The sequence below is a fragment of the Trichechus manatus genome, unplaced genomic scaffold (genome assembly GCF_000243295.1).
Source record: "Trichechus manatus latirostris isolate Lorelei unplaced genomic scaffold, TriManLat1.0 scaffold00050, whole genome shotgun sequence".
Taxonomy (NCBI): domain Eukaryota; kingdom Metazoa; phylum Chordata; class Mammalia; order Sirenia; family Trichechidae; genus Trichechus; species Trichechus manatus.
In genome coordinates, this window is record NW_004443986.1 from 9,861,998 (window position 1) to 9,883,489 (window position 21,492).

Below are 21,492 nucleotides of genomic sequence, written 5' to 3' on the forward strand. Positions count from 1 at the left end.
GGGAAGGGGGATAGGAAAGATAATTTCTGGAACTATTAAGGGGGGAAAAGCCTACTTCAAGAATAAACATCAATAGTATTACTTTCTTTCATGTTAAAGAAGACTCTCAAAGAGATAAATAGCAGTTTCTAATCTAAAGGATGACAAAGCTTTTGTTACCTTAGCCTAATTTTTATATAATTCTGTTTATTTCTCACATTATCCTATCAAGTGGATAAATTGAAAGAGGAAAAGAAGTTGTGATCTCATGTGAATAATGTGTGTAGTGAAGCTAGAATTCAACAGCTTCTGTGTCCTAGAGCTCCTGCTAGAAGCCCTAGACGTGTTTGGATATTAAGGGAGTAAGCTCTAACATATCCTGTGTATTGATGATCCAAGAAACCAAAAACTTGTCATGAATTGAGGCAGATGTATGAGTTCTGTGCTCCTTTATCAGGCCTCAAAAGTTACACAGTTCTGCCAGAGCAGTTACCTAATATGGGTCTGAAATTGAGCTGATTTTTTAAAAGTGAAAATAAAACCTTAGCTCATAAAAGATAACACATGTGAAATGATTTTAGCATATATGCAAAGGATTCACTCCTCGGAGGATCTATAATCTCTGTTACACTTTTTGAACTGTATGATTCCAATTCACAGTTCTGAAACCCCAGCATTTGGGACAGGATATATACCTATTGGGTGTTAAGTTCAAAACCATCCTTGATGTAGAGATGGTAAATTACAAGTTCCTGCTTTGAGCTTGAGCCCTAAAGACTTTCCAATGTTTGTTTCAACTTAGAGGTAAAGCCTAAAAATTTCATGCCTCCATGGAATGAGCCCTACACTACCTGGCGGTTGGTTACAGGCTTACCAACTCACTTGGATCTCATCTGAACTTCCCAGGGTCCTCAGAGGATGGTGGTTAAGGGCCCGGTGTTTCCAAATTTGCCCGATTTTAAGAATCACCTTCAGTGCTTGTTAAATAGTGTATTCACATTGCCAGGCCTGTACTTTGGGCTTGACCAAAGAATGATTTTTAAAAAGTGTTCCATGAGATCCTTATCTTCAGGCCACTCTAGGAAATGAGCCTATCTAGCTGTATTTAGGCTACTCAATAATACGGGGTTTTGTTTTGTTTTTTAATTGAAGTTTGCTTTCTGTGCTCACACCCACACACAAATGTGGTGAATTTAATGGGATCCAAAGTTGTTAAAGAGTGCCAGGGCAGCTATGAGTTACTTGGAAGTGGGAGAAACTAAAGCAGAGAAGCCCACAAAGAAGCCAGCAGTACAAATGTAGGCATCAGCAGTCCCGGGAGGCCAGGAGTGCCTAGACTTAGGCTAAAGAGCAGCAGGGCTTCAGGTGGTGAGGTGGTGATCAGGCATAAAGGCAGACTTGATGGCAGTGGAAGGGAAAAAAGACAAGCAAGAGCATGTGCCTGTGTCAAAGCAGCCACCATTGCCTGGTGTATCCTGTGAGGCAAGAGCCAGTTCTAGGAGAGCTGGTCTAGCTGAAAGGCAACCCACCTGTAAGCAAAACTGCCTCCCTTCACAGCTACTGCAATAGCTGACCCTTTCACCTGGGGTCTAGAGCGAAGTGATGGAGAACTGCAAATAACATAACTGATTTAACTAACTTGATTATCTGATCACAGATTTGTAACAGCTAAGAGCTGATATTAAGGAAATTATTTAGCTATACAGTATTCATAAGAGCAAAATAATTCCATATAAAACATCCAACAACAAGAAATTGGTTAATTGTGGTAAGTTCATATGTTGGAGTACTAAATAGTCTTTCTAAATGACTTAGAGGAATACATAATAATTTGGAAGTTTTCATTCTGTAGCCAGTGGACAAAAAGCCTGTTATAAAATAGCACATAAAATATGGTTCAATTTAGGGGGAAGTATATTTTCACAGGGGAAAAAAAAGCCTAAAAGTTAACAATAATACTTCTAGTTTTAATAAACTTTTGCTATGTGCCAGACAACATTCTAATAACTTTATTAGCTAATTTAATCCGTACAACCCTATGAGCTAAGTGCTATCATTATCATGCACATTTTCCAAATGAGAAAGCCAAGATTTGGAGGTGTTAAGTGACTTGTCCAAGGTCACTCAACTAGCACATGGTTGAATTGGAATTCCAACACAGGATTTAGAATCCATGCTTTACACACCATATATACTATGTAGTCAGATTATAATTTTTTTTTCCTTTTGCTTATCAGTATTTTGTACAATATATATGCGTTAACTTTGTAATGTTCCCCACATTTTTTCTTACATGTGTGTAATTGGGGGCATGGGGTATAACATCTTTAGATGGCAAAGTTTTAATTTTATATATTTTGTTGTTGAGAATATGCACAGCAAACATATACCAATTCAACAGTTTCTACATGTACAATTCACCGACATTGATTGATTACACTCTCCAAGTTATGCAACCATTCTCACTCTCATTTTCTGAGATGTTCCTCCCCCATTGACATAAACTCACTGCCCCCTAAGGTTCCTATCTAATCTTTTGAGTTGTTGGTGTTAATTTGATCCTATATAGATAACCTCAAGCAGACATTTTTTTACTGTTGTTGTTAGGTACCATTGAGTCGATTCCGACTCATAGCGACTCTATGTACAACAGAAGGAAACATTGCCTGGTCGTGCACCATCCTCACAATCGTTGCTATGCTTGAGCCCATTGTTGCAGCCACTGTGTCAATCCATCTCATTAAGGGTCTTCCTCTTTTTCACCGATCCTCTTCTTTACCAAGCATGATGTCCTTCTCCAGGGACTGATCCCCTCCTGACAACATGTCCAAAGTATGTGAGACATAGTCTTGCCATCCTTGCTTCTAAGGAGCATTCGGATTATACTTCTTCCAAGACAGATTTGTTAGTTCTTTTGGCAGTCCATAGTATATTCAATATTCATCTCCAACAACACAATTCAAAGGTGTCAATTCTTCTTCGGTCTTCCTTATTCATTCTCCAGTTTTCCCATGCACATGAGGCAATTGAAAACACCATGGCTTGGGTCAGGCTCACCTTAGTCTTCAAGGTAACGTCTTTGCTTTTTAACACTTCAAAGAGGTCTTTTGCAGCAGATATGTCCAATGCAATGTGTCTTGATTTCTTGACTGTTGCTTCCATGGGTGTTGATTGTGGATCCAAGTAAAATGAAATCTTTGACAACTTCAATATTTTCTCTGTTTATCATGACGTCGCTTATTGGTCCAGTTGTGAGGATTTTTGTTTTCTTTTTGTTGAGGTGTAATCCATACTGAAGGCTGTGGTCTTTGATCTTCATCAGTAAGTGCTTCAAGTCCTCTTCACTTTCAGCAAGCAAGGTTGTGTCATCTGCATAATGTAGGTTGTTAATGAGTCTTCCTCCAATCCTGATGCTGCATTCTTCTTCAGATAGTCCAGCTTCTTGGATTATTTGCTCAGCATACAGATTGAATAAGTATAGTGAAATGGTACAACCTGACAAACATCTTTGCTGACTTTAAACCATGCGGGGTCCCTTTGCTCTGTTCGAACGACTGCCTCTTAATTCATGTACGGGTTCCTCATGATCACAATTAAGTGTTCTGGAATTCCCATTCTTCAATTGTTATCCATAATTTTTTTTTTTATTGTACTTTAGGTGAAGGTTTACAGAACAAATAGTTTCTCATTACACAGTCAGTACGCATATTGTTTTATGACATTGGTTAACGACCCCACGACATGTCAACATTCTCCCTCCTCGACCTTGGAGGAAGTTTTTTCTTTTTTGGTGAAACTATACATAGCCAAAGATACACCATTCCAAAAATTTCTACATGTACAACTCAGTGACATTGATTACGTTCTTCCAGTTGTGCTGCTATTCTCACTATCCTTTTCCAAATTATTCCATCACCATTATCTTCAACTCACTGCCCCCTAGGCTTCCCATCAAAACTTTTGAGTTGCTGTTGCCAATTTGATCTCACATAGAAAATTTTTTTTTTTGTACTTTAGATGAAGGTTTACAGAACAGAATAGTGTCTCATTAAACAGTTAGTACACATATTGCCCTCTGACAATGGTTAACTCCACAGCATGTCAACACTGTCCTTTCTCAACCTTGGGTTCCCTGTCACCAGCTTTCCTGTCCCCTCCTGCCTTCTAGTCCTTGTCCCTGGACTGCTGTGCCTCATTAGTCCAGTTTTGTTTTATGGGGCTGTCCAATCCCTGGCTGAACAGTGAACCTCAGGAGTGACTTCACCACTGAGCTAAAAGGGTTTCTGGGGGCCATACTCTCAGGGTTTCTCCAGTCTCTGTAAGGCCAGTAAATCTGGTCTTTTTTGTGTGTGTTAGAATTTTGTTCTACATCCTTCTCCAGCTTTGTCCGGGACCCTCTGTTGTGATCCCCGTCAGAGCAGTCAGTGATGGTGGCCAGGTGGTCATGGTGTATTATTTTTTTGCTATGATGTTGAATTCTATTGGCTAGAATTTTTCATCTATATTCATGAGAGATATTGGTCTGTAATTTTCTTTTTTTGTGACATCTTTGCCTGGTTTTGGTATCAGGGTTATGCTGGCTTCATAGAATAAATTCGGAAGTGTTGCTTCCTTTTCTATGTTCTGAAATAGATTGAGTATTACTGGTACAAGCTCTTTGTTATCCATAATTTGTTATGATCCACACAGTTGAACGCCTTTGCATAGTAAATAAAACACAGGTAAACATCTTTCTGGTATTCTCTCTTTGCTTTCAGCAATGATTCATCTGACATCAGCAATGATATCCCTATTTCCATGTCTTCTGAATCTGGCCTGAATTTCTGGCAGTTCCCTGTCAATATACTGCTGCAGTCACTTTTGAATGATCTTCAGCAAAATTTTACTTGCGTGTGACATTAATGATATTGTTTGATAATTTCCGAATTTGGTTGGATCACCTTTCTTGGGAATAGGCATAAATATGGATCTATTCCAGTCGGTTGGCCAGGTAGCTGTCTTCCCAATTTCTTGGCACAGATGAGTGAGCACTTCCAGCGCTGCATCCATTTGTTGAAATATCTCAACTGGTATTCTGTCAATTCCTGGAGCCTTGTTTTTAGCCAATGCCTTCAGTGCTGCTTGGACTTCTTCCTTCAGTACCATTGGTTCTTGATCATATGCTATCTACTGAAATGGTTTGAGTACTTAAGCTAAACTGTTGTTTGGTTTTAAAAAGACTTCAGGGGATATTTTTGGTTTAAGGTTTAAAGATTATCTCAGGGCAGTAGTTTTGGGGGTTCATCCAACCTCCGTGGCTCCAGAATGTTTGGAGTCCATGAGAATTTGAAATTCTGTTCTGCATTTTCCCCCTCAAAGGTTAAATTTTAACTGGACATTTACTTAAGTGAAAATCTTCATTCCCCTAAGATTCAAGATAAATGAAATACTCAGTAGATAACCACTTAACCAGCTGCCATAGAGTCAACTCCAACTCATGGCAACCTCATGTGTATCACAGTAGATCTGTGCTCTATAGAGTTTTCAATGGCTGATTTTTGAAAGTAGATCACCAGGCTTTTCTTCCAAGGTGCCTCTGAGTGGACTGGAACCACCACCCTTTCTTTTAGCAGCCAAGCTCTTAACTATTTGCACCACCATGGATACCTACTCAGAAGATACAGACCTCTTATCTGAGGATAAGTCCTTCCTCCCTAAAATTCCAATTACTTTTCTTTTGCCCTCACTCAGAGAAGAGTCCATAAACAAACAAGTCTAAGATGTTCGTCTGGCTAAGTTGACAGTATCCACTTCATTCAGCCCCATTCTTCAAATTCTTCCTTTCTACTTTTGTTTCCGCCACTTCAAAAAAGGAACAATTTAAAGCCTTCAAAAAGAGAGGGAATCTTTTCTAAGATAGATGTTTTAAAGTATGAAACAAATTAATGAAGCCATTTTATTCCTCTAAAATATCAGTTTGTAAGTTAAGATGTATTACAGAAGAATGTAAAAAAAAAAACTGAACCTCACTAATACTCATGAAAGGCAAATTAAAATAATGAGATCCCACTTCATGCTCATCAGATTGGCAAAAATTAAAGTCTGACAATAACAAGTGGAAACTTGTGTTCTGCTGATGAGTGTGTGAATTGGTTCAAGCAATCTGGCACAGAGAGCAATTTGGCAATACCTACACAATAACACTGAAGATGCACATCCTCTACAACCTAGTAGTTCCACTCCTTGCTCCTCAAAATGTGCAACCTCAACACCACCTGGGAATTCATTATAAATGCAGAATCTCAAGCCCCACCCCAGCCCTACTGAGTCAGAATCTGTTGTAACAAGATCTGCCAGATGATTGTACGCACTGTGAACGTTTGAGAAACTACTGCATGCATGAACAAGGAGACATGGGCAAAAATGTTTGTAGTAGCAAAAAAAAAAAGGAAACAACCATTGTTTGTAGTACCAGAAAATTGCAAACAGGTCCTAGATAAACTTTGGTGTAGTGGGATATATCTGACAACAACTAGCACTACAGGTGTAGACAACAACAACAAAAGGGTGGGTGCAGAATAATATGTCTAGCATACCATTTATATGAAGTACAAAGCAGACCAAAATTATATATTGTTTATGTCTACATACACATAGTAAAGAAACAACAGCATGGGAATAATAAGCACTGAATTCAGAATAGTGGTTCCCTGGGGAGGGAGAAAAAGGAATGGAATCCGGGAGGCATATACAAGGGAGTTTATATCTGAGACATTTTATTCATTTTTTTCATCTAAGCTTAATATGTCAGAATGTTAAAATCGGACAGAGTACATGGTGAATTTATAGTTATTTATTATATTATTTTCTATACTTTTCCATATGCTCGAAATAAATTTACATATTTTAACGATTTAACTTAGAAAACAAAAAAGAATGCCTTTTTCCCACCCTGACTTGTGTATTATTAATTAGCTTATAGATTGCTGAAGTGATCATTCTGAATCAGCTGGTTTGTCAAATCGTATCCAAGCCCGCCACACTGATGAAATTTGCCATTTAAATACTGAAATCAGGAGTGAAAAATCTACTCTAGAGAACAACTGACTGTAGATATAGAAAAAAAATTTTTTGCTACCAGGCTAGTGAAATGTTAATGGTACACATTCAAATATTTGTAGAGCAAAATGAAAATTACATTTAATTCACTGGAAACGGTGCGTGTTTGTCTCTCTAATTACTCCAGACAAGAAAGGTAATCTAGAATCAGTATGTTAAGTAGTTATCTTGAGGCTCTTTCCTCACCCATATTCATCAACCAACTGTGAGTCTTGTCTTGTTTCCTTGGTCATTTATAGTATAAACAGCATTTAGTCCTATCAGCTTTGAAACAGAGGAACAGAAGAATTCTCTACCACTAATATCTTTTAACACATTATGACTCACACCTTTCCTCCACCAAAAAAAAAAAGTCAGAAGACATTACTTGAATTATCTATTAATTCAGAAGCCACTCAACTCAGAGATATTTAAATAAATCAGTAGATACAACATATAGTCCCGTATAAGAAAAAGCTTGCTTGATTTATTGAAAGTGTTGATCACTCATATTAAGTACTCAAACCTGTTGCCTTCATGTTGATTCTGACTCATAGCTACCTTGTAGGACAGGGTAGAACTGCCCCATAGAGTTCCCAAGGCTGTAGGTGGCACAGTGGTTAAGAGTTCAGGCTGCTAACCAAAAGGTCAGCAGTTCCAGTTCACCAGCCATTCCCTGGAAACCCTATGGGTCAGTTCTACTCTGTCCTACAGGGTCGCTGTGAGTTGGAATCAACTCGATGGCAATGCATTAATCTTTAAGGAAGCAGACTGCCACATATCTTTCTCTGGAGGAGTGGTTGGTGAGTTCTGGTGGGTTCAACTGCCGACCTTTAGGTTAGCAGGTGAGTGCTTAACCACTGTGCCACCAGTGCTCCTCATTAAGTACCCACCAAACGCAAATGCAAGGAGCCCTCCCAAAGGTCGGTGGTTCAAACCCATCTGTGGCAGTCTGCTTCTGTAAAGATTAACCCTGCTGCCGTCGAAGTCAATTCCGACTCATAGTGACCCTATAGGAACAGTGTAGAACTGCCCCATAGTGTTTCTAAGGAGAACCTTGTGGATTTGAACTGCCACCCTTTTGGTTAGCAGCCTGAACTCTTAACCACTACAGCCTTGGGAACCCTATGGGGCAGTTCTCGTCTGTCCTATAGGGTCACTATGAGTCGGAATAGGGTTTGGATTTTTGGTTTAAATGCAAATGCTACACTAGAGATTCAGTTCTGAGAACGTCAGGGAGACAAGCCCAGAAGGATTATGGGAGATTCCTAACAAAGTGTTAAGTCTCTCAAGGAGCCATCATGAGTAGAGTAAGACGAACAAGAATAGAAACAGTGTATGCAAATTCAAACAGTAACATAAATGCAAAGGCTCTGAGATAAGTACAGAATGCTACTGAGTAGAGTTAATGGAGTCGTGAGGGCAGTCAGTGTGAGGTGACTTCCCAGAGTAAATGAATTTTAGCAGCTTTGAGGGGCAAGTGAAATTATAATGGGAAGGAGAATAGCCAGAAATGAGCTTCTAAACCAAGATAGGCTGAGCCTGTGTAGATTGCATTAACCTTATATAAAAGAGTTTAAATTGTTATTAATTGGGTGAACTTGAGCAAGTTAACTTTTCGGTATAGTAGATAATATCGACCACCTAGTGACCGAATGACGATTAAATGAAATGATGAATGTAAACCACTTAACAGAGAAACTATGCTCAACAATCGTATTATTGAGCAAAAATAATGCTTGTTCACTATAGAGAATTCAAACAATACGGAAATATGTAACATAAAAATGATATTCTACCTTCTGGAATTTCAGATAAACAATGAATAATTTTCTAGTATAAGTATATTCCAAATATTGTGTGGGACTTTAACTAAAAATTATTTGCTATTTATCTGAAATTCAAATTTAACTGAGCATCCTTTATTTTATCTGATAGCCCTATTTTAATTACTCCTGTAAAAATCACCAAGTTTGATTACATCCTAGCCCCATCATATTTATTTAGTAGTACAGGTTTATAAGAATAATTTCAAACAATACAGAAAAGTACATAACTAAAAGTGAAAGCTCTTGTAGTAATGGTTGCATAACTCTGTAAACATACTAAAAACCACTGAAGTGTACACTTCAAATGGGGAGAATTTATAGTATGTGAAATATTATCAGTAAAGCTGTAAAAAAAAAAGTGGAAGTTCTCCCTTCATGCCCTTTCCCTCCCTTCGCATTTGAACTCTCACTCCCAGAGGTGGTTGTAGTTGTTAGGTGCTGTCAAGTTGGTTCTGATTCCTAGACACCCTATGTACAACTAAACAAAATACTGTCCAGTCCTGCGTCATCCTCACAATCGTTGTTATGCTTGAGCCCATTGCTGCAGCCACTGTGTCAATCCATCTGGTGGAGGGTCTTCCTCTTTTTTGCTGACCCTCTACTTTACCAAGCACGATGTCCTTCTCCAGGGACTAATCCCTCCTGTCTTAGTCACCCAGTGCTGCTATACCACAAGTGGATGGCTTTAACAAAGAGAAGTTTATTCTCTCACAGTCCAGTAGGCTACAAGTCCAAATTCAGGGTGTCAGCTCCAGGGGAATGCTTTCTCCATCAGCTCTGGAGGAAGGTCCATGTCATCAATCTTCCCGTGGTCTGGGAACTTCTCCGCACAGGAACCTCAGGTCCAAAGGATGTGCTCTGCTCCCGGCAGTGCTTTCTTGGTGGTGTGAGATTCCCATGTGTCTCTGCTCGCTTCTCCCTGTTATATTTAAAAAGAGATTGGCTTAAGACACTATCTAATCTTGTAGACCACATCAGTATAACTGCTGCTAATCCATCTTATTATTAAATCATAGTGATAAGAGTTTACAACACATAAGGAAATCATATCAGATTACAAAATGGTACACAATCATACAATACCGGGAATCATGACCCAACCAAGTTGACAGATATTTTGGGGGGACATAATTCAATCCATGACACCTCCTGATAACATGTCCAAAGTATGTGAGACGTAGTCTCGCCATCCTTGCTTCTAAGGAGCATTCTGGTTGTACCTCTTCCAAGACAGATTTGTTAGTTCTTTTGGCAGTCCATGGTATATTCAATATTCTTCTCCAACACCACAATTTAAAGGCGTCAATTCTTCTTTGGTCTTCCTTATTCACTGTCCAGCTTTTGCATGCATATGAGGCGATGGAAAACACCGTGGCTTGGGTCAGGCGCACCTTAGTCTTCGAAGTGACATCCCAAAGGTAATCACTGTTGAAAGTTTGATGGTATCCCTTTTTCTCTCAGTACACACAGTTAGTGACTATCAACTTGACATCACCACCACCTGATCTGAGTCCACCTCTGCCTCACAAGAGAGAAGCCAGGAACTACATTTCCCAGAATCCTCATAGGGCTCTGTGTGAGAGCTGGCCAATGAAAGGCACTTGCTCAAAATCTGCAAGGAAGAAGAGGAGAGGCCATTATCACACTCTCCCCGCTCCCGGCAGTTGCCCTCAGACATGTGGTAAATTTGAGATTCAAAGTGGCCCCCAAAAATCTATGAGACACACTCACTTGGTCCTTCAGGCTGAGGTCATCAGTGGCAACTTCCCTGACATTTACTCCCCCAGCCCCGCCCAGTAACTACCTGCAGAAAAACCCTTCATACCTGGAATACACTGAGGCTCTTCTTGTTTCCTAATCAAACTGACTGATACAAAGATCTACCTCATTCTTTTCAACAGTTGCATAGTATTCCATTGTACAAATATATCATAATTTGTTTAACTCTTTGTTGAGGGACATTTGAGTTTTTCTAGTAATTTACTAATATGAATAATACTAGGACAAACTTTCTTGAACATTCATCTATATATCATATATCTATATCTACATCTAATTTATCTTTCTATATCTAACATATATCTATATCTACATCTATTTATCTTTCTATATCTATTTTCTTGGAACCATTATGTAGCCAAGAGTATGCATGTGCGCGCACACACACACACATGCACTCACACAGTTCTTTCTTCACCAACCTCATCAAGTACATGACTGCTGAATTGTGCTTTTTGAGCTTTTAAGGAACTTCCCGTCACCACCAATATGTCACATGGTTAGGTTCCTGTGATCATTATGAGGAAGACAAGGGGGCAGGTGACCCTGGAGGCTGCAATGTCCAGACCCTTCATTCTCTTCAGGTCATCAGAATGTAGTCCAGCTGTCAACCAGTGGTCCCCTTGAAACTTTCTCTAAGATTAAAACAAAACAAAAGCTTCATATTTCTATGGAAGCTCCCCTTGCTTCTAATCTCTCTCTAGGTCACATAGGGAACCACCTCTCTCCTAGTCAGCTCTGTCTCTTAGTTTCTGTTCCCATCATAACAGTTCATAAGAACTAGCAGAAACCTCGAAATTTCTAATTTACCTTCTCCTTCCCCTACTGTGAGAGAGAGGGAGCCATAAAGGGATTGATTTAATCACTGCTTTGGACCAGAAAGGAGTAACAGCTGCTGTAGGGTTTTAAGAAACTGATTTTTTTTTTTTTAATTGTACTTCAGGTGAAGGTTTACAGAACAAATAGTTTCTCATGAAACAGTAGTACACATATTGTTTCATGACGTTGGTTAACAACCCCACAACATGTCAACCCTCTCCCTTCTCAACCTTTTTTTTTTTTTTTTGGTGAAAATATACATAGCCAAAATATACACCATTTCAAAAATTTCTACATGCACAGTTCAGTGACATCAACTATGCTCTTCCAGTTGTGTTGCTATTCTCACTTTAGATGAAGGTTTACAGAACAAAATAGTTTCTCATTAAACAGTTAGTACACATGTTGCCCTATGACAATGGTTAACAACCTCACAACACATCAACGCTATCCTTACTCAAACTTGGGTTCCCTATCACCAGCTTTCCTGTCCCCTCCTGCCTTCCAGTCCTTGTCCCTGGACTGCTGTGCCTCATTAGTCCCATTTGGTTTTATGGGGCTGTCCATTCCCCAGCTGAATGGTGAAACTTGGAAGTGACTTCACCACTGAGCTAAAAGGGTGTCTGGGGGCCATACTCTCGGGGTTTCTCCAGTCTCCTTTAGGCCAGTAAATCTGGTCTTTTTTTTTTGTGAGTTAGAATTTTTTTCTACATCCTTCTCCAATTCTGTCCAGAACCCTCTGTTGTGATCCCAGTCAGAGCAGTCAGTGGTGGTAGCCAGGCACCATCTAGCTGTACTGGACTCAGTCTGGTGGAGGCTGTGGTAGCTGTAGTCCATTAGTCCTTTGGACTAATAAGAAACTGACTTTGCCTCCTTTACATAAGGAAGAAAAGGAGCCCGGGTGGCACAATGGTTAAGTGCCTGGCTGCTAACTGAAAGGTTGGTGGTTTGAACCCACTCAGGGGCTCCCAAGAAGAAAGACCTAGTGATCTGCTTCTGTAAAGATTTCAGCCGAGAAAATCCTATGGGACGGTTCTACTCTGTCACATGGGGTCGCTATGCATTGGAATTGATTCAATGGCATCTAACAACAATGACAACAGATAGGGAAGACACTCCTCCCACTGGAGTCAGGATGATGGTAGAGAGGGACTTTTACTCAGAGAGCCTGGCCAGGCCAGTGGGGAGGAGCAGGCAGGCCTGGGCAGCTCAGTATGATAGTCAGCAGGAGAATCTTTCAGCCCATCACCATTATCTGATAACTGCTGTGCCCCAAGTCACAAAGAAAGCTACTGCCATAACCCTCCAACCTCCACCCCGACTGTGCAAGATCGAGCCCCTAAACCCGACCCTGGCTTCTCAGTCTTTGCATTGGCTCCCTGACTCTGTGGAGAATGGCCTTGCCTAGCCTCACAATGCCCTTATCCTGCCAAACCATCATCTTGAAGCTTGAAATAACCCTTCTGACTGACTGAATGTAGCACCCCTCAGAAGTGTGTTTTGTGCCCTTTCTGCTTCTGATACCTGATAAAAGAATAATCATTTTATAAACACCTCCATGCTGGCCTCGTGTTTGAAGACCTGGAGCTCAGCTCTGACATTGTCCAGGCCTCCGTTAACACCTGACTACATTCCGCATTCCTGTTTTGTTGCTAATAAATAAGCTTTCTCTTCCTTAACCTTGAAGAAAGTTTATTTTCCTCTCTTACCTTTCTATCCCTGGTTGTACCATGACAAAATGCCAACAACCTCGTTTTCCATCCCTTACAACAGAGGTTCTCGGGTCCTCTTTTCCTTCCTCCTCTCTGTGTGCCCAGCATGGTGTGAAAACAGCCCAACACCGTTCTCTCCAGCTTTCTGGTGCGGTCCTCACCCTTCTCCGTCAGGGAAATTGTGCGGTGTCCTCACCTCCACAGGTGCTCCTGGTAAAGCTTCAAGCCCCCTTTGGAATACATCTTCCCTCAGGTCACAACGCTGTCAATATTGTGTAAACAAAACTTCCCTTTACTGGCTCTTGGTAAACTGAATGAAAAAGTACTATTCATGTAAGCAAAGAACATATTATAACTACCAGCATTGTTTCTAAAGCGCTTACAAACACTGCACTATTGTCATTAGTAAACATATTTGTTTTAAAGCCGCTATTTTATCAGAAGCCTAGAAATAGAAACAGGAGAGTATAAAAGTTATAGTCCCTACCTTGTGATTTTTCTGGTTTTCCAAAACCTGATTTTCTTTTTCATAGAGTAACTGATCTACATACATTAGTTATTCTTTATGTTGGGAATATAATACTTTATCTCAGCATATCTACCTAACTCCCATTCACTCATGAGCCTTAGAAGAGAGGAGCTCAAAAGTAAAGTTAACGTCGAACAAAATTTCTATTAAGTAACTAAAGTCTAAAGCAGAAGAAAATCCAGCTGGCCTACTCCCATTACTTAACTAAGAAGATAGAATCAATATACAAGTGTTTGCCGATTTGACTTTTTTGGTCAATTACATTTATGGTATTCAGTGATGTTTCAGTTTATAATAGTGCACACCTATACGTTATTATATGCATAGGCTGTTGTTAGGTGCTGTCAAGTAGATTTTCGACTCACAGCGACCTCATGTGACAAAGTAGAATTGCCCATAGAGTTTTCTAGGCTGTAGCCCTGGTGGTGCAGTGGTTAAGAGCTCAGCTACTAACCAAAAGGTAAGCAGTTCGGATCCACCAGCCACTCCTTGGAAACCCTGTGGGGCAATTCTGCTGTGTCCTATACGGTCAGTGTGAGTCAGAATTAACTCTAAAGCAACAGGTTTGGTTGTTTTTGGTTAATCTTTACAGAAGCAAATCACCAGATCGTCCTCTGGCAGAGCCGCTGGATGGGTCTGAACCACCAGCCTCTCAGTTAGCAGCTGAGCAATTAACCGTCGTGTCATCGGGGCTGTTTATTGTATAAATATAGTCTTATTATATACATATAAACTCTCTAAAAGGAAAAGTTTTCTAACCCCTCCCTCCCCAAATCCCACTGTAGTCTATGCTTTTCTGGACAGCCCTGAGACCCACAGTCAAGCTTTCCCTCCTTCGGTGTGTTGCAGAGTCTGAGACACCTACCACGGGTGGTAGACAATATGAATGAACTTTTTATTTTTATTTGAATAGATACGTATTTATTTTCCAATAGATTAGAAAAACCATAACTAGTATATCAAACTGCTGATTTCATGGAATAGTATTGCTTAGGATGAGAATAATGTAAATAACCAGTGAACTCAAAGAAAAATACTCAGTAACAGAAAACATAATGAAATACAACGCGAATACGGCAAAAACCATGAAGTTGCTACAAAATGATCGAGGTTGAGAAGACCCTGCTCTCCCTCATGTGGCCTGAGACAATAGAGTTCAACAATGTGATGCCTTGTCCTCATTCCTCTTGCTTCCTGCAGTATTTCAAATACCCAGCCATTGCCAAAGCAAGTTAACACAGGTGCTGACTTTCTCTGCTCTCCTATTTCTCGCATAGCTGGAGCAGCAAGTCAGAATCTACCTGCTGCACCAATCGTGCTGTATGTAGATATCAGAAGAAACCACCGTGCATTTTTCTGTCTAGTGACCAATGAGTTAATTTGCGTTCATTTTACTTTGAAGAAAGAGGAAGAGAGTGGCAGTGATCTCCCCCCACCAAGAACCTTGGGCAGCTGACTTGGTGTCATGGGGCCTGTCAGCCTGGAGGCATTTCAACACCATGCTCAGGCTTCTCCTGCACAACAAATCCCATGACTCCGCGGGACTGCCCTGGTGGCTGTTGTGCCAGAATTGTCTTGTGAAAAATACTGCTTTAATGAGTAGGTCCTGGAAAATCTTTTTATTTTATAGCGACTTTATGGGAAGAGGGCGCTTGTTCTTGCAGGATTTGATTTCATCACTGCCATTTATTTATTGAATTACAATAAATTTTATTCTAGAAAGAATATGAAGGAACTAACAAAAATACTTAGAATAAGATAGAACTTGAGAGGAGTGGATGAGGCAACAGGCACAGAAGGAAAGGGAGTGCAGGGAAGATAAAATGGAGGCAGGATGAGGACGGCCCCAAAAACGTATGTTGTACGGGCTCCACATTTGCTGGCAGTGACCAGAGTTGGCTCTGAACTTTCTAAGAGCAAGGTAACGGTGGCAACAATTCCTTGTGTGGCTCTCAGAGTCCCTAGCTTTTTTTCTAAAAAGAGAACACAAACAAACGGCTGCTCAGGAGAAAGCTAACTATTCCAGGTGCCAAGATCAGAGAGAAGTTTCTCTCATGGACGCGATGCCTTCAAGAGTCCTTAATAACATCCCAGCCTTACATACCAATGGTTTCACTGGACTGAATAATATCCCTGCGGTATACAACAGCGTTTTCTTATAAAGTCCTCTAACAGAGGTGGGACCTTCATGCCAAAGTGAGTGTTGGAAATCAGTTCTATGGAGAACCAAGACTATGGCCTGCAGGGACAAACCTCAGCTGGTTAGCTTAACCCCTGGGCAGGTTTTGAGGGACTGGCGGGGCTGTCAGACTGCACCTCTATAGCTATTCTCTCTCAGCAAGCTCTGCCAACTCCTCCACATTAGTGAGTCCAGGGAAACCCTCTCTGACACATGAGGGGATGTAGCTGGTTTTTGCTGCAGTGCCAGGTGCTTTAAAGAGCTGAGCTGGAGCCTGGAGATTGCATTAGGGCTGGCTACATAATTCTCAGGCCCAGTGCAAAACGAAAATGCAAGGTGCTTTGTTCAAAAACTACTAAGACTTTCAAGATGACAACAGTAGAGCTGAGTCCTGAGGACATTAGCAAAAAATTTGGTGAAATTCAAATAATGTCAGTAGTGTAGTTAATAATATTGTACTAATACAGTAAAACCTGCGAAAGCTGGATCCTGTGTAAGACGGAACCCTCTCAGCGAGCGAAGGAAAACTTAAGTATTTTCCACTAAAATGAGCGATAGAAAAGTGGTAAGACTGCATCCTGTCAAAGCAGATAACTTGCTGAGACCAGGAAAAACAAGGCAGTCCCACTGAGTTCCAGCTTTCCCAGGTTTCACTGTACTAATTCCCTGTTCTTGATAATTGTACTATGGTTACATAGAATGTTAACATTAGAGGAAATGGGCTAAAAGGGTATAAATGAATTCTCTGCATTATTTTTGCAACTTTTCTTTAAGTCTAAAATAAGTTCAAATTATTATTTTTTAATATGGAAATAGCTAATGCAGTGCTAAGAGTAAATTTATACCTCTAATTGCTTATAATGTAAAAAATAAAGATCTGAAACCAATGACCTAACAAATTCATGTAAAAAGACTAGACTTAATGGTGTGACTGAGACTGGAGGAACCCTTGAAGCCATGGCCCCCGGAGGCTCTGTTAACCCAGAACTAAAACCATTCCTGACGCCCACTCTTCAGACAAAGATTGGACTGGATTATAAAACATAAAATAATACTTGTGAAGAGTGTCTTCTTAGTTCAAGCAGACGCACGAGACCAAATGGGCGGCTTCGGTCCAGAGGCAGGATGAGAAGGCAGAAAGGGACAGGAGCTGGTTGGATGGACCCAGGAAACCCCGGGTGGAAAGGGGAAGTGTGCTGTCACATTGTAGGGACTGCGACTAGTTTCACATAACAATATGGATATAAATTTTTGTATGAGAAATTAACTTGAGCGATAAACTTTCACCTAAAGTACAATTAAAACAAAATAAAATCCATGACCTAAGTCTCCACCTCAGAAAGCTAGAAAAAGAATAACAGATGATATAGAATAGCCAAAGCAATTTTTAAAACAAACAACAAAGCTAGAGGTCTTAAACTACTTGATTTCAAGACATTCTGAAGCTATAAAAAAACCCATTGCCATCGAGTCAATTCTGACTCATCGCAACCCTATAGGACAGAGTAGAACTGCCCCATAGGATTTCCAAGGAGAGGCTGGTGGATTTGAATTGGCAACCTTTTCGTTAGCAGCCAAACCTTAACCACCGCACTATAGTAATCAATAATGTGTCATTGGTGAAAGGCTAGACATGTACATCAATGAAACTGAACAGAGAGTCAGAAATAGACCCACACATATATGGTCAATTGATTTTTGGCAAAGATGTCAAGATAATCTAATGTGGAAAAGAACGTCTTTTCAAAAAATTGTATGGGAACAACAGATTATTCAGGAGGGAAAAAAATGAACATCAGTCTTTACCTCACACCATACACACTTAACTCTAAGTGAGTCATAGACCTGGATGGAACCAAATATTATAAAAGCTAAAGCTACTCTAAAACTCCTAGAAAAACAACATAGATGGACTTTTTATGACCTGCAGGTAGGCCGGTAGAATTTCCTAAATAGGACATGAACGTTGTGTGATAAGTTGATAAATTGGACTCTGTCAAAATGTAAAGCTTTTGCCTTTTGAAAGATACTGTTAAGAAAACAGGCAAGCCACAAAATGGGAGAAAATATTTGCAACACATAAACAGCTACTATAACTCAGTAATAATCAAACAAATAACCCAATTTTAAAATGTGCAAAATATTTGGACACTTCATAAAGGGATATATATATAAAAATGGCCAAAACACACATTAAAAGATGCCAATATCATTTGTCAACAGGGAAATGTAAATTAAAACCACAATATGATACTGTTATACACCCATCACAGCAGCTCAGTTAAAAAAAATTGACAATGCCAAGTGGTGATGAGGATGTGAAGTCACTGGAAGTCTCATACATTGGTTGTGGGTGTGATACAGCTACTTTACAAAAACAGTTTGGAAGTTTCTTAAAAAGTTAAACATACACCTACTACCATAAGGCCCAGCCCTTCCATTCCTAGGTATTTATCCAAGAGAAATGAAAGTATTTGTCCACACAAATGTTTATAGCAGCTTTATTCGTAACAGCCAAAACCTGGGTAAGGAAACACACCAATAGTCATGAAGAGGTTGTGTTAATATCCATATAATGGAACACTACTGAGCAATAGGAAAGATCAAACCACTGACAGGCGCAGCAACGTGAATGTATTTCAAAATCATTACGCTGAGTGAAAAAAAGCCAGACACAAAAGACATACATATAGAATGATTTCATTTACATAAAATGCAAACTAAGCTACATATGGAAAATGCTAGTAATTATTAAGTCCAGGTGATGAATTTATAGGGCATCACTGTACTTGTCTATTTTTATGTATGTCTGAAATTTTCCTAATAAAATGTAAATATATATATGTACATACGTATGTGTGTATGTATATGCATGTGTTTATATACATAAATAGTATATAATTATGTAATATATAACATATATCACAAATTACATACATATAACCCAACCCCGTTTGCCATCGAGTTGATTCTGACTCGTAGTGACCCTGTAGGACAGAGTAGAACTGCCCCATAGGTTTCTAAGGAGCTGCTGCTTGATTCAAACTGCCAACCTTTTGGTTAGCAGCTGAGCTCTTAACCACTGCACCACCAGGGCTCCTACATATACATAGTTGTTGTTAGTTATCTGTTTAGTGATTCCAAGTCATGGTGACCCCATGTGTGCAGAGTAGAACTTCTCCATAGGGTTTTCAAGGTTGTGACCTCTTGGAAGCAGATCACCAGGCCTGTTTTCAAGGTGCCTCTGGGTGAGTTCGAATTTCAGCTAGTAGCTAAGCTCTCAACCGACTGTGTCAGCCAGGGACATATGTATGTATATTTCCAGTCTTAAAACACCTTTCTCCTTTTCTCCTTCTATTTCTGTATTTTTATGTTGTTGTTGTTATTTCTCGGCTGTCCCTTTAATTTATCTCGCTCACAAGGTGTTCCCTTTTGGCCTGCTCTCTTTCTGAAGGATGTACCTGTAAAAGCATATTTTCATAAGCCCATCCTTTTGAAAGATGGATTAAGCCTTTAACCTCCAGCCCTGTGGGTTGTGAAGTCGATGGGAGCTGGCCCAGAGGGTTGCCCACCTCCTCTCAGCAGGTCTGGTTGGGCCCCACTGGAAGAGGCTGCACAGGCCTGGCTCACTGTTGTTCACTCCCCATTGCTAACGGCCACATTGTCTCATGATCTTGTTTCTCCAGTCTCTACAAAAGGTTTAAGATTAACCAATGTTCCTCCTTGGAAGGTGGAAAACAAGTGATAATGACCTAAGGATAAAAACCAAACAAAGCACCCATCTTGTGACAAGAAAAAAAACCAGTATGTCGCCAGATAATCCCCAAGGATGTCACCAGATAACCCCCAAGAATACCAGTAGAAGATTAACTCATCTAAGACATCACCACCTCAAGGGGAAACTAACACAAACTTCTAGGATACATGATCCTGTCCCTATAAAAGCCTTCAGCCCATCTCCAGTGGGGTAAACGGGTTTCTTGGAGGAATCTATTCCCCTCCGTCTCCTATATATCGATATATAATAAGCATCTTGCTGCTCACCTCACCCGTCTCAGAATTGGCTATTGCGCGGACGGCTCCAATCCGCGTTATTGCGGTAACACCTCGGGGCAAAGCGTCATTGTACAATGGCCCTGATTTGCAGCAGGACTGCCTTTCAGTGAGCCCCGTGCACTCTCCTGGTGCCAACCCCAGCTGCCTTTTTCACTATTCTGAACTCTCCTCCTCTACCTCAGCCCGGGTCTCCATTCTTTCTCAGAAACCCAATTCCTGCAGCAGGAGCCACGTGTTCCGCTCGGGCCCCATCTGACAGCTGTGGCCCCTCCCCCGGCCCCACAGACGTTCAGTGTTCGCTTTCACAGGCTCTGGTTTGTTCCTGCCAGAAAAGTCCACTTCCTTTTCGATCCTCTTTTTCATGGTGTCACTTTTTTTGGCCCTGAGTGTCATGCCAATTCCTTGCACACTTGATGAAATGATTCAGGGGCAGAGAACGTGAATCAATGGGGGCTTTTTATTTTTAAACATCAGTAAATAGCTCAAATCAGTTCAATGAGTTCATCCCCCTCAGTTATTTTCCTGCTTGCTGCAGTCTCGGCCCAGCATTAAACTCCACTGAAAATGCCTCTTGTTACTTCCAGCTAATGAAGAATGTTGCTCTTTTTTCTTGGTTTGAACACACTCCAAAACGTTGGCAAAAAAGATCAGTTTAACATTGGAGAGCCCTGAATACAAAATCTTTAGCTTTCCCTTTTATACAACTCATTGTCATTATTCTAATTGTTTTCTTTCCTCTTCATTTTATTTTACTCACTGAAAGTATCATGATCTGTTTGGTACTGTAAAATGCAATCATTTACTTTCGAGACTTAATAAAGATAGGACAAAATCCTTTCCGTTAAATTACAAATAATATAATTAGAGATTTAAAGCTTTGGCTGAACTGTTAACTTGTTGTAGCTGTTGTTGTTGTTAGGTGCCATTGAGTCGGTTCCGACTCATTACAACCCCATGTACTACAGAAGGAAACACTGTCTGGTCCTGCACCGTCCTCACAATCATTGCTATGTTTGAGCCCATTGTTGCAGCCATTGTGTCAATCCATTTCATCGAGGTCTTCCTCTTTTTTGCTCACCCTCTACTTTACCAGGCATAATGTCCTTCTCCAGGGACTGGTCCCTCTTGATAACATGTCCAAAGTACATGAGACTAAGTCTCACCATCCTTGCTTCTAAGGAGCATTCTGGCTATATTTCTTCCAAGACCAATTTGCTCATTCTTCTAGCAGTCCATGGTATATTCAATATTCTTTGCCAACACCACAATTCAAAGGCATCAGTTCTTCCTGAGTCTTCCTTATTCATTGTCCATTATAGTTGTACCTCCCTCAAAATAGCCCCTTCTCACACTCTTTTGGCATTCTCAGTATCTCGGCCTGGAAGGCACAGTTTAGCGGCTCCAGCAAAGAACGTGACCCTCTACATTTTTTTTTTTTAATTGTACTTCAGGTGAAGGCTTACAGAACAAATAGTTTCTCATGAAACAGTAGTACACATATTGTTTTATGACATTGGTTAACAACCCCACAAC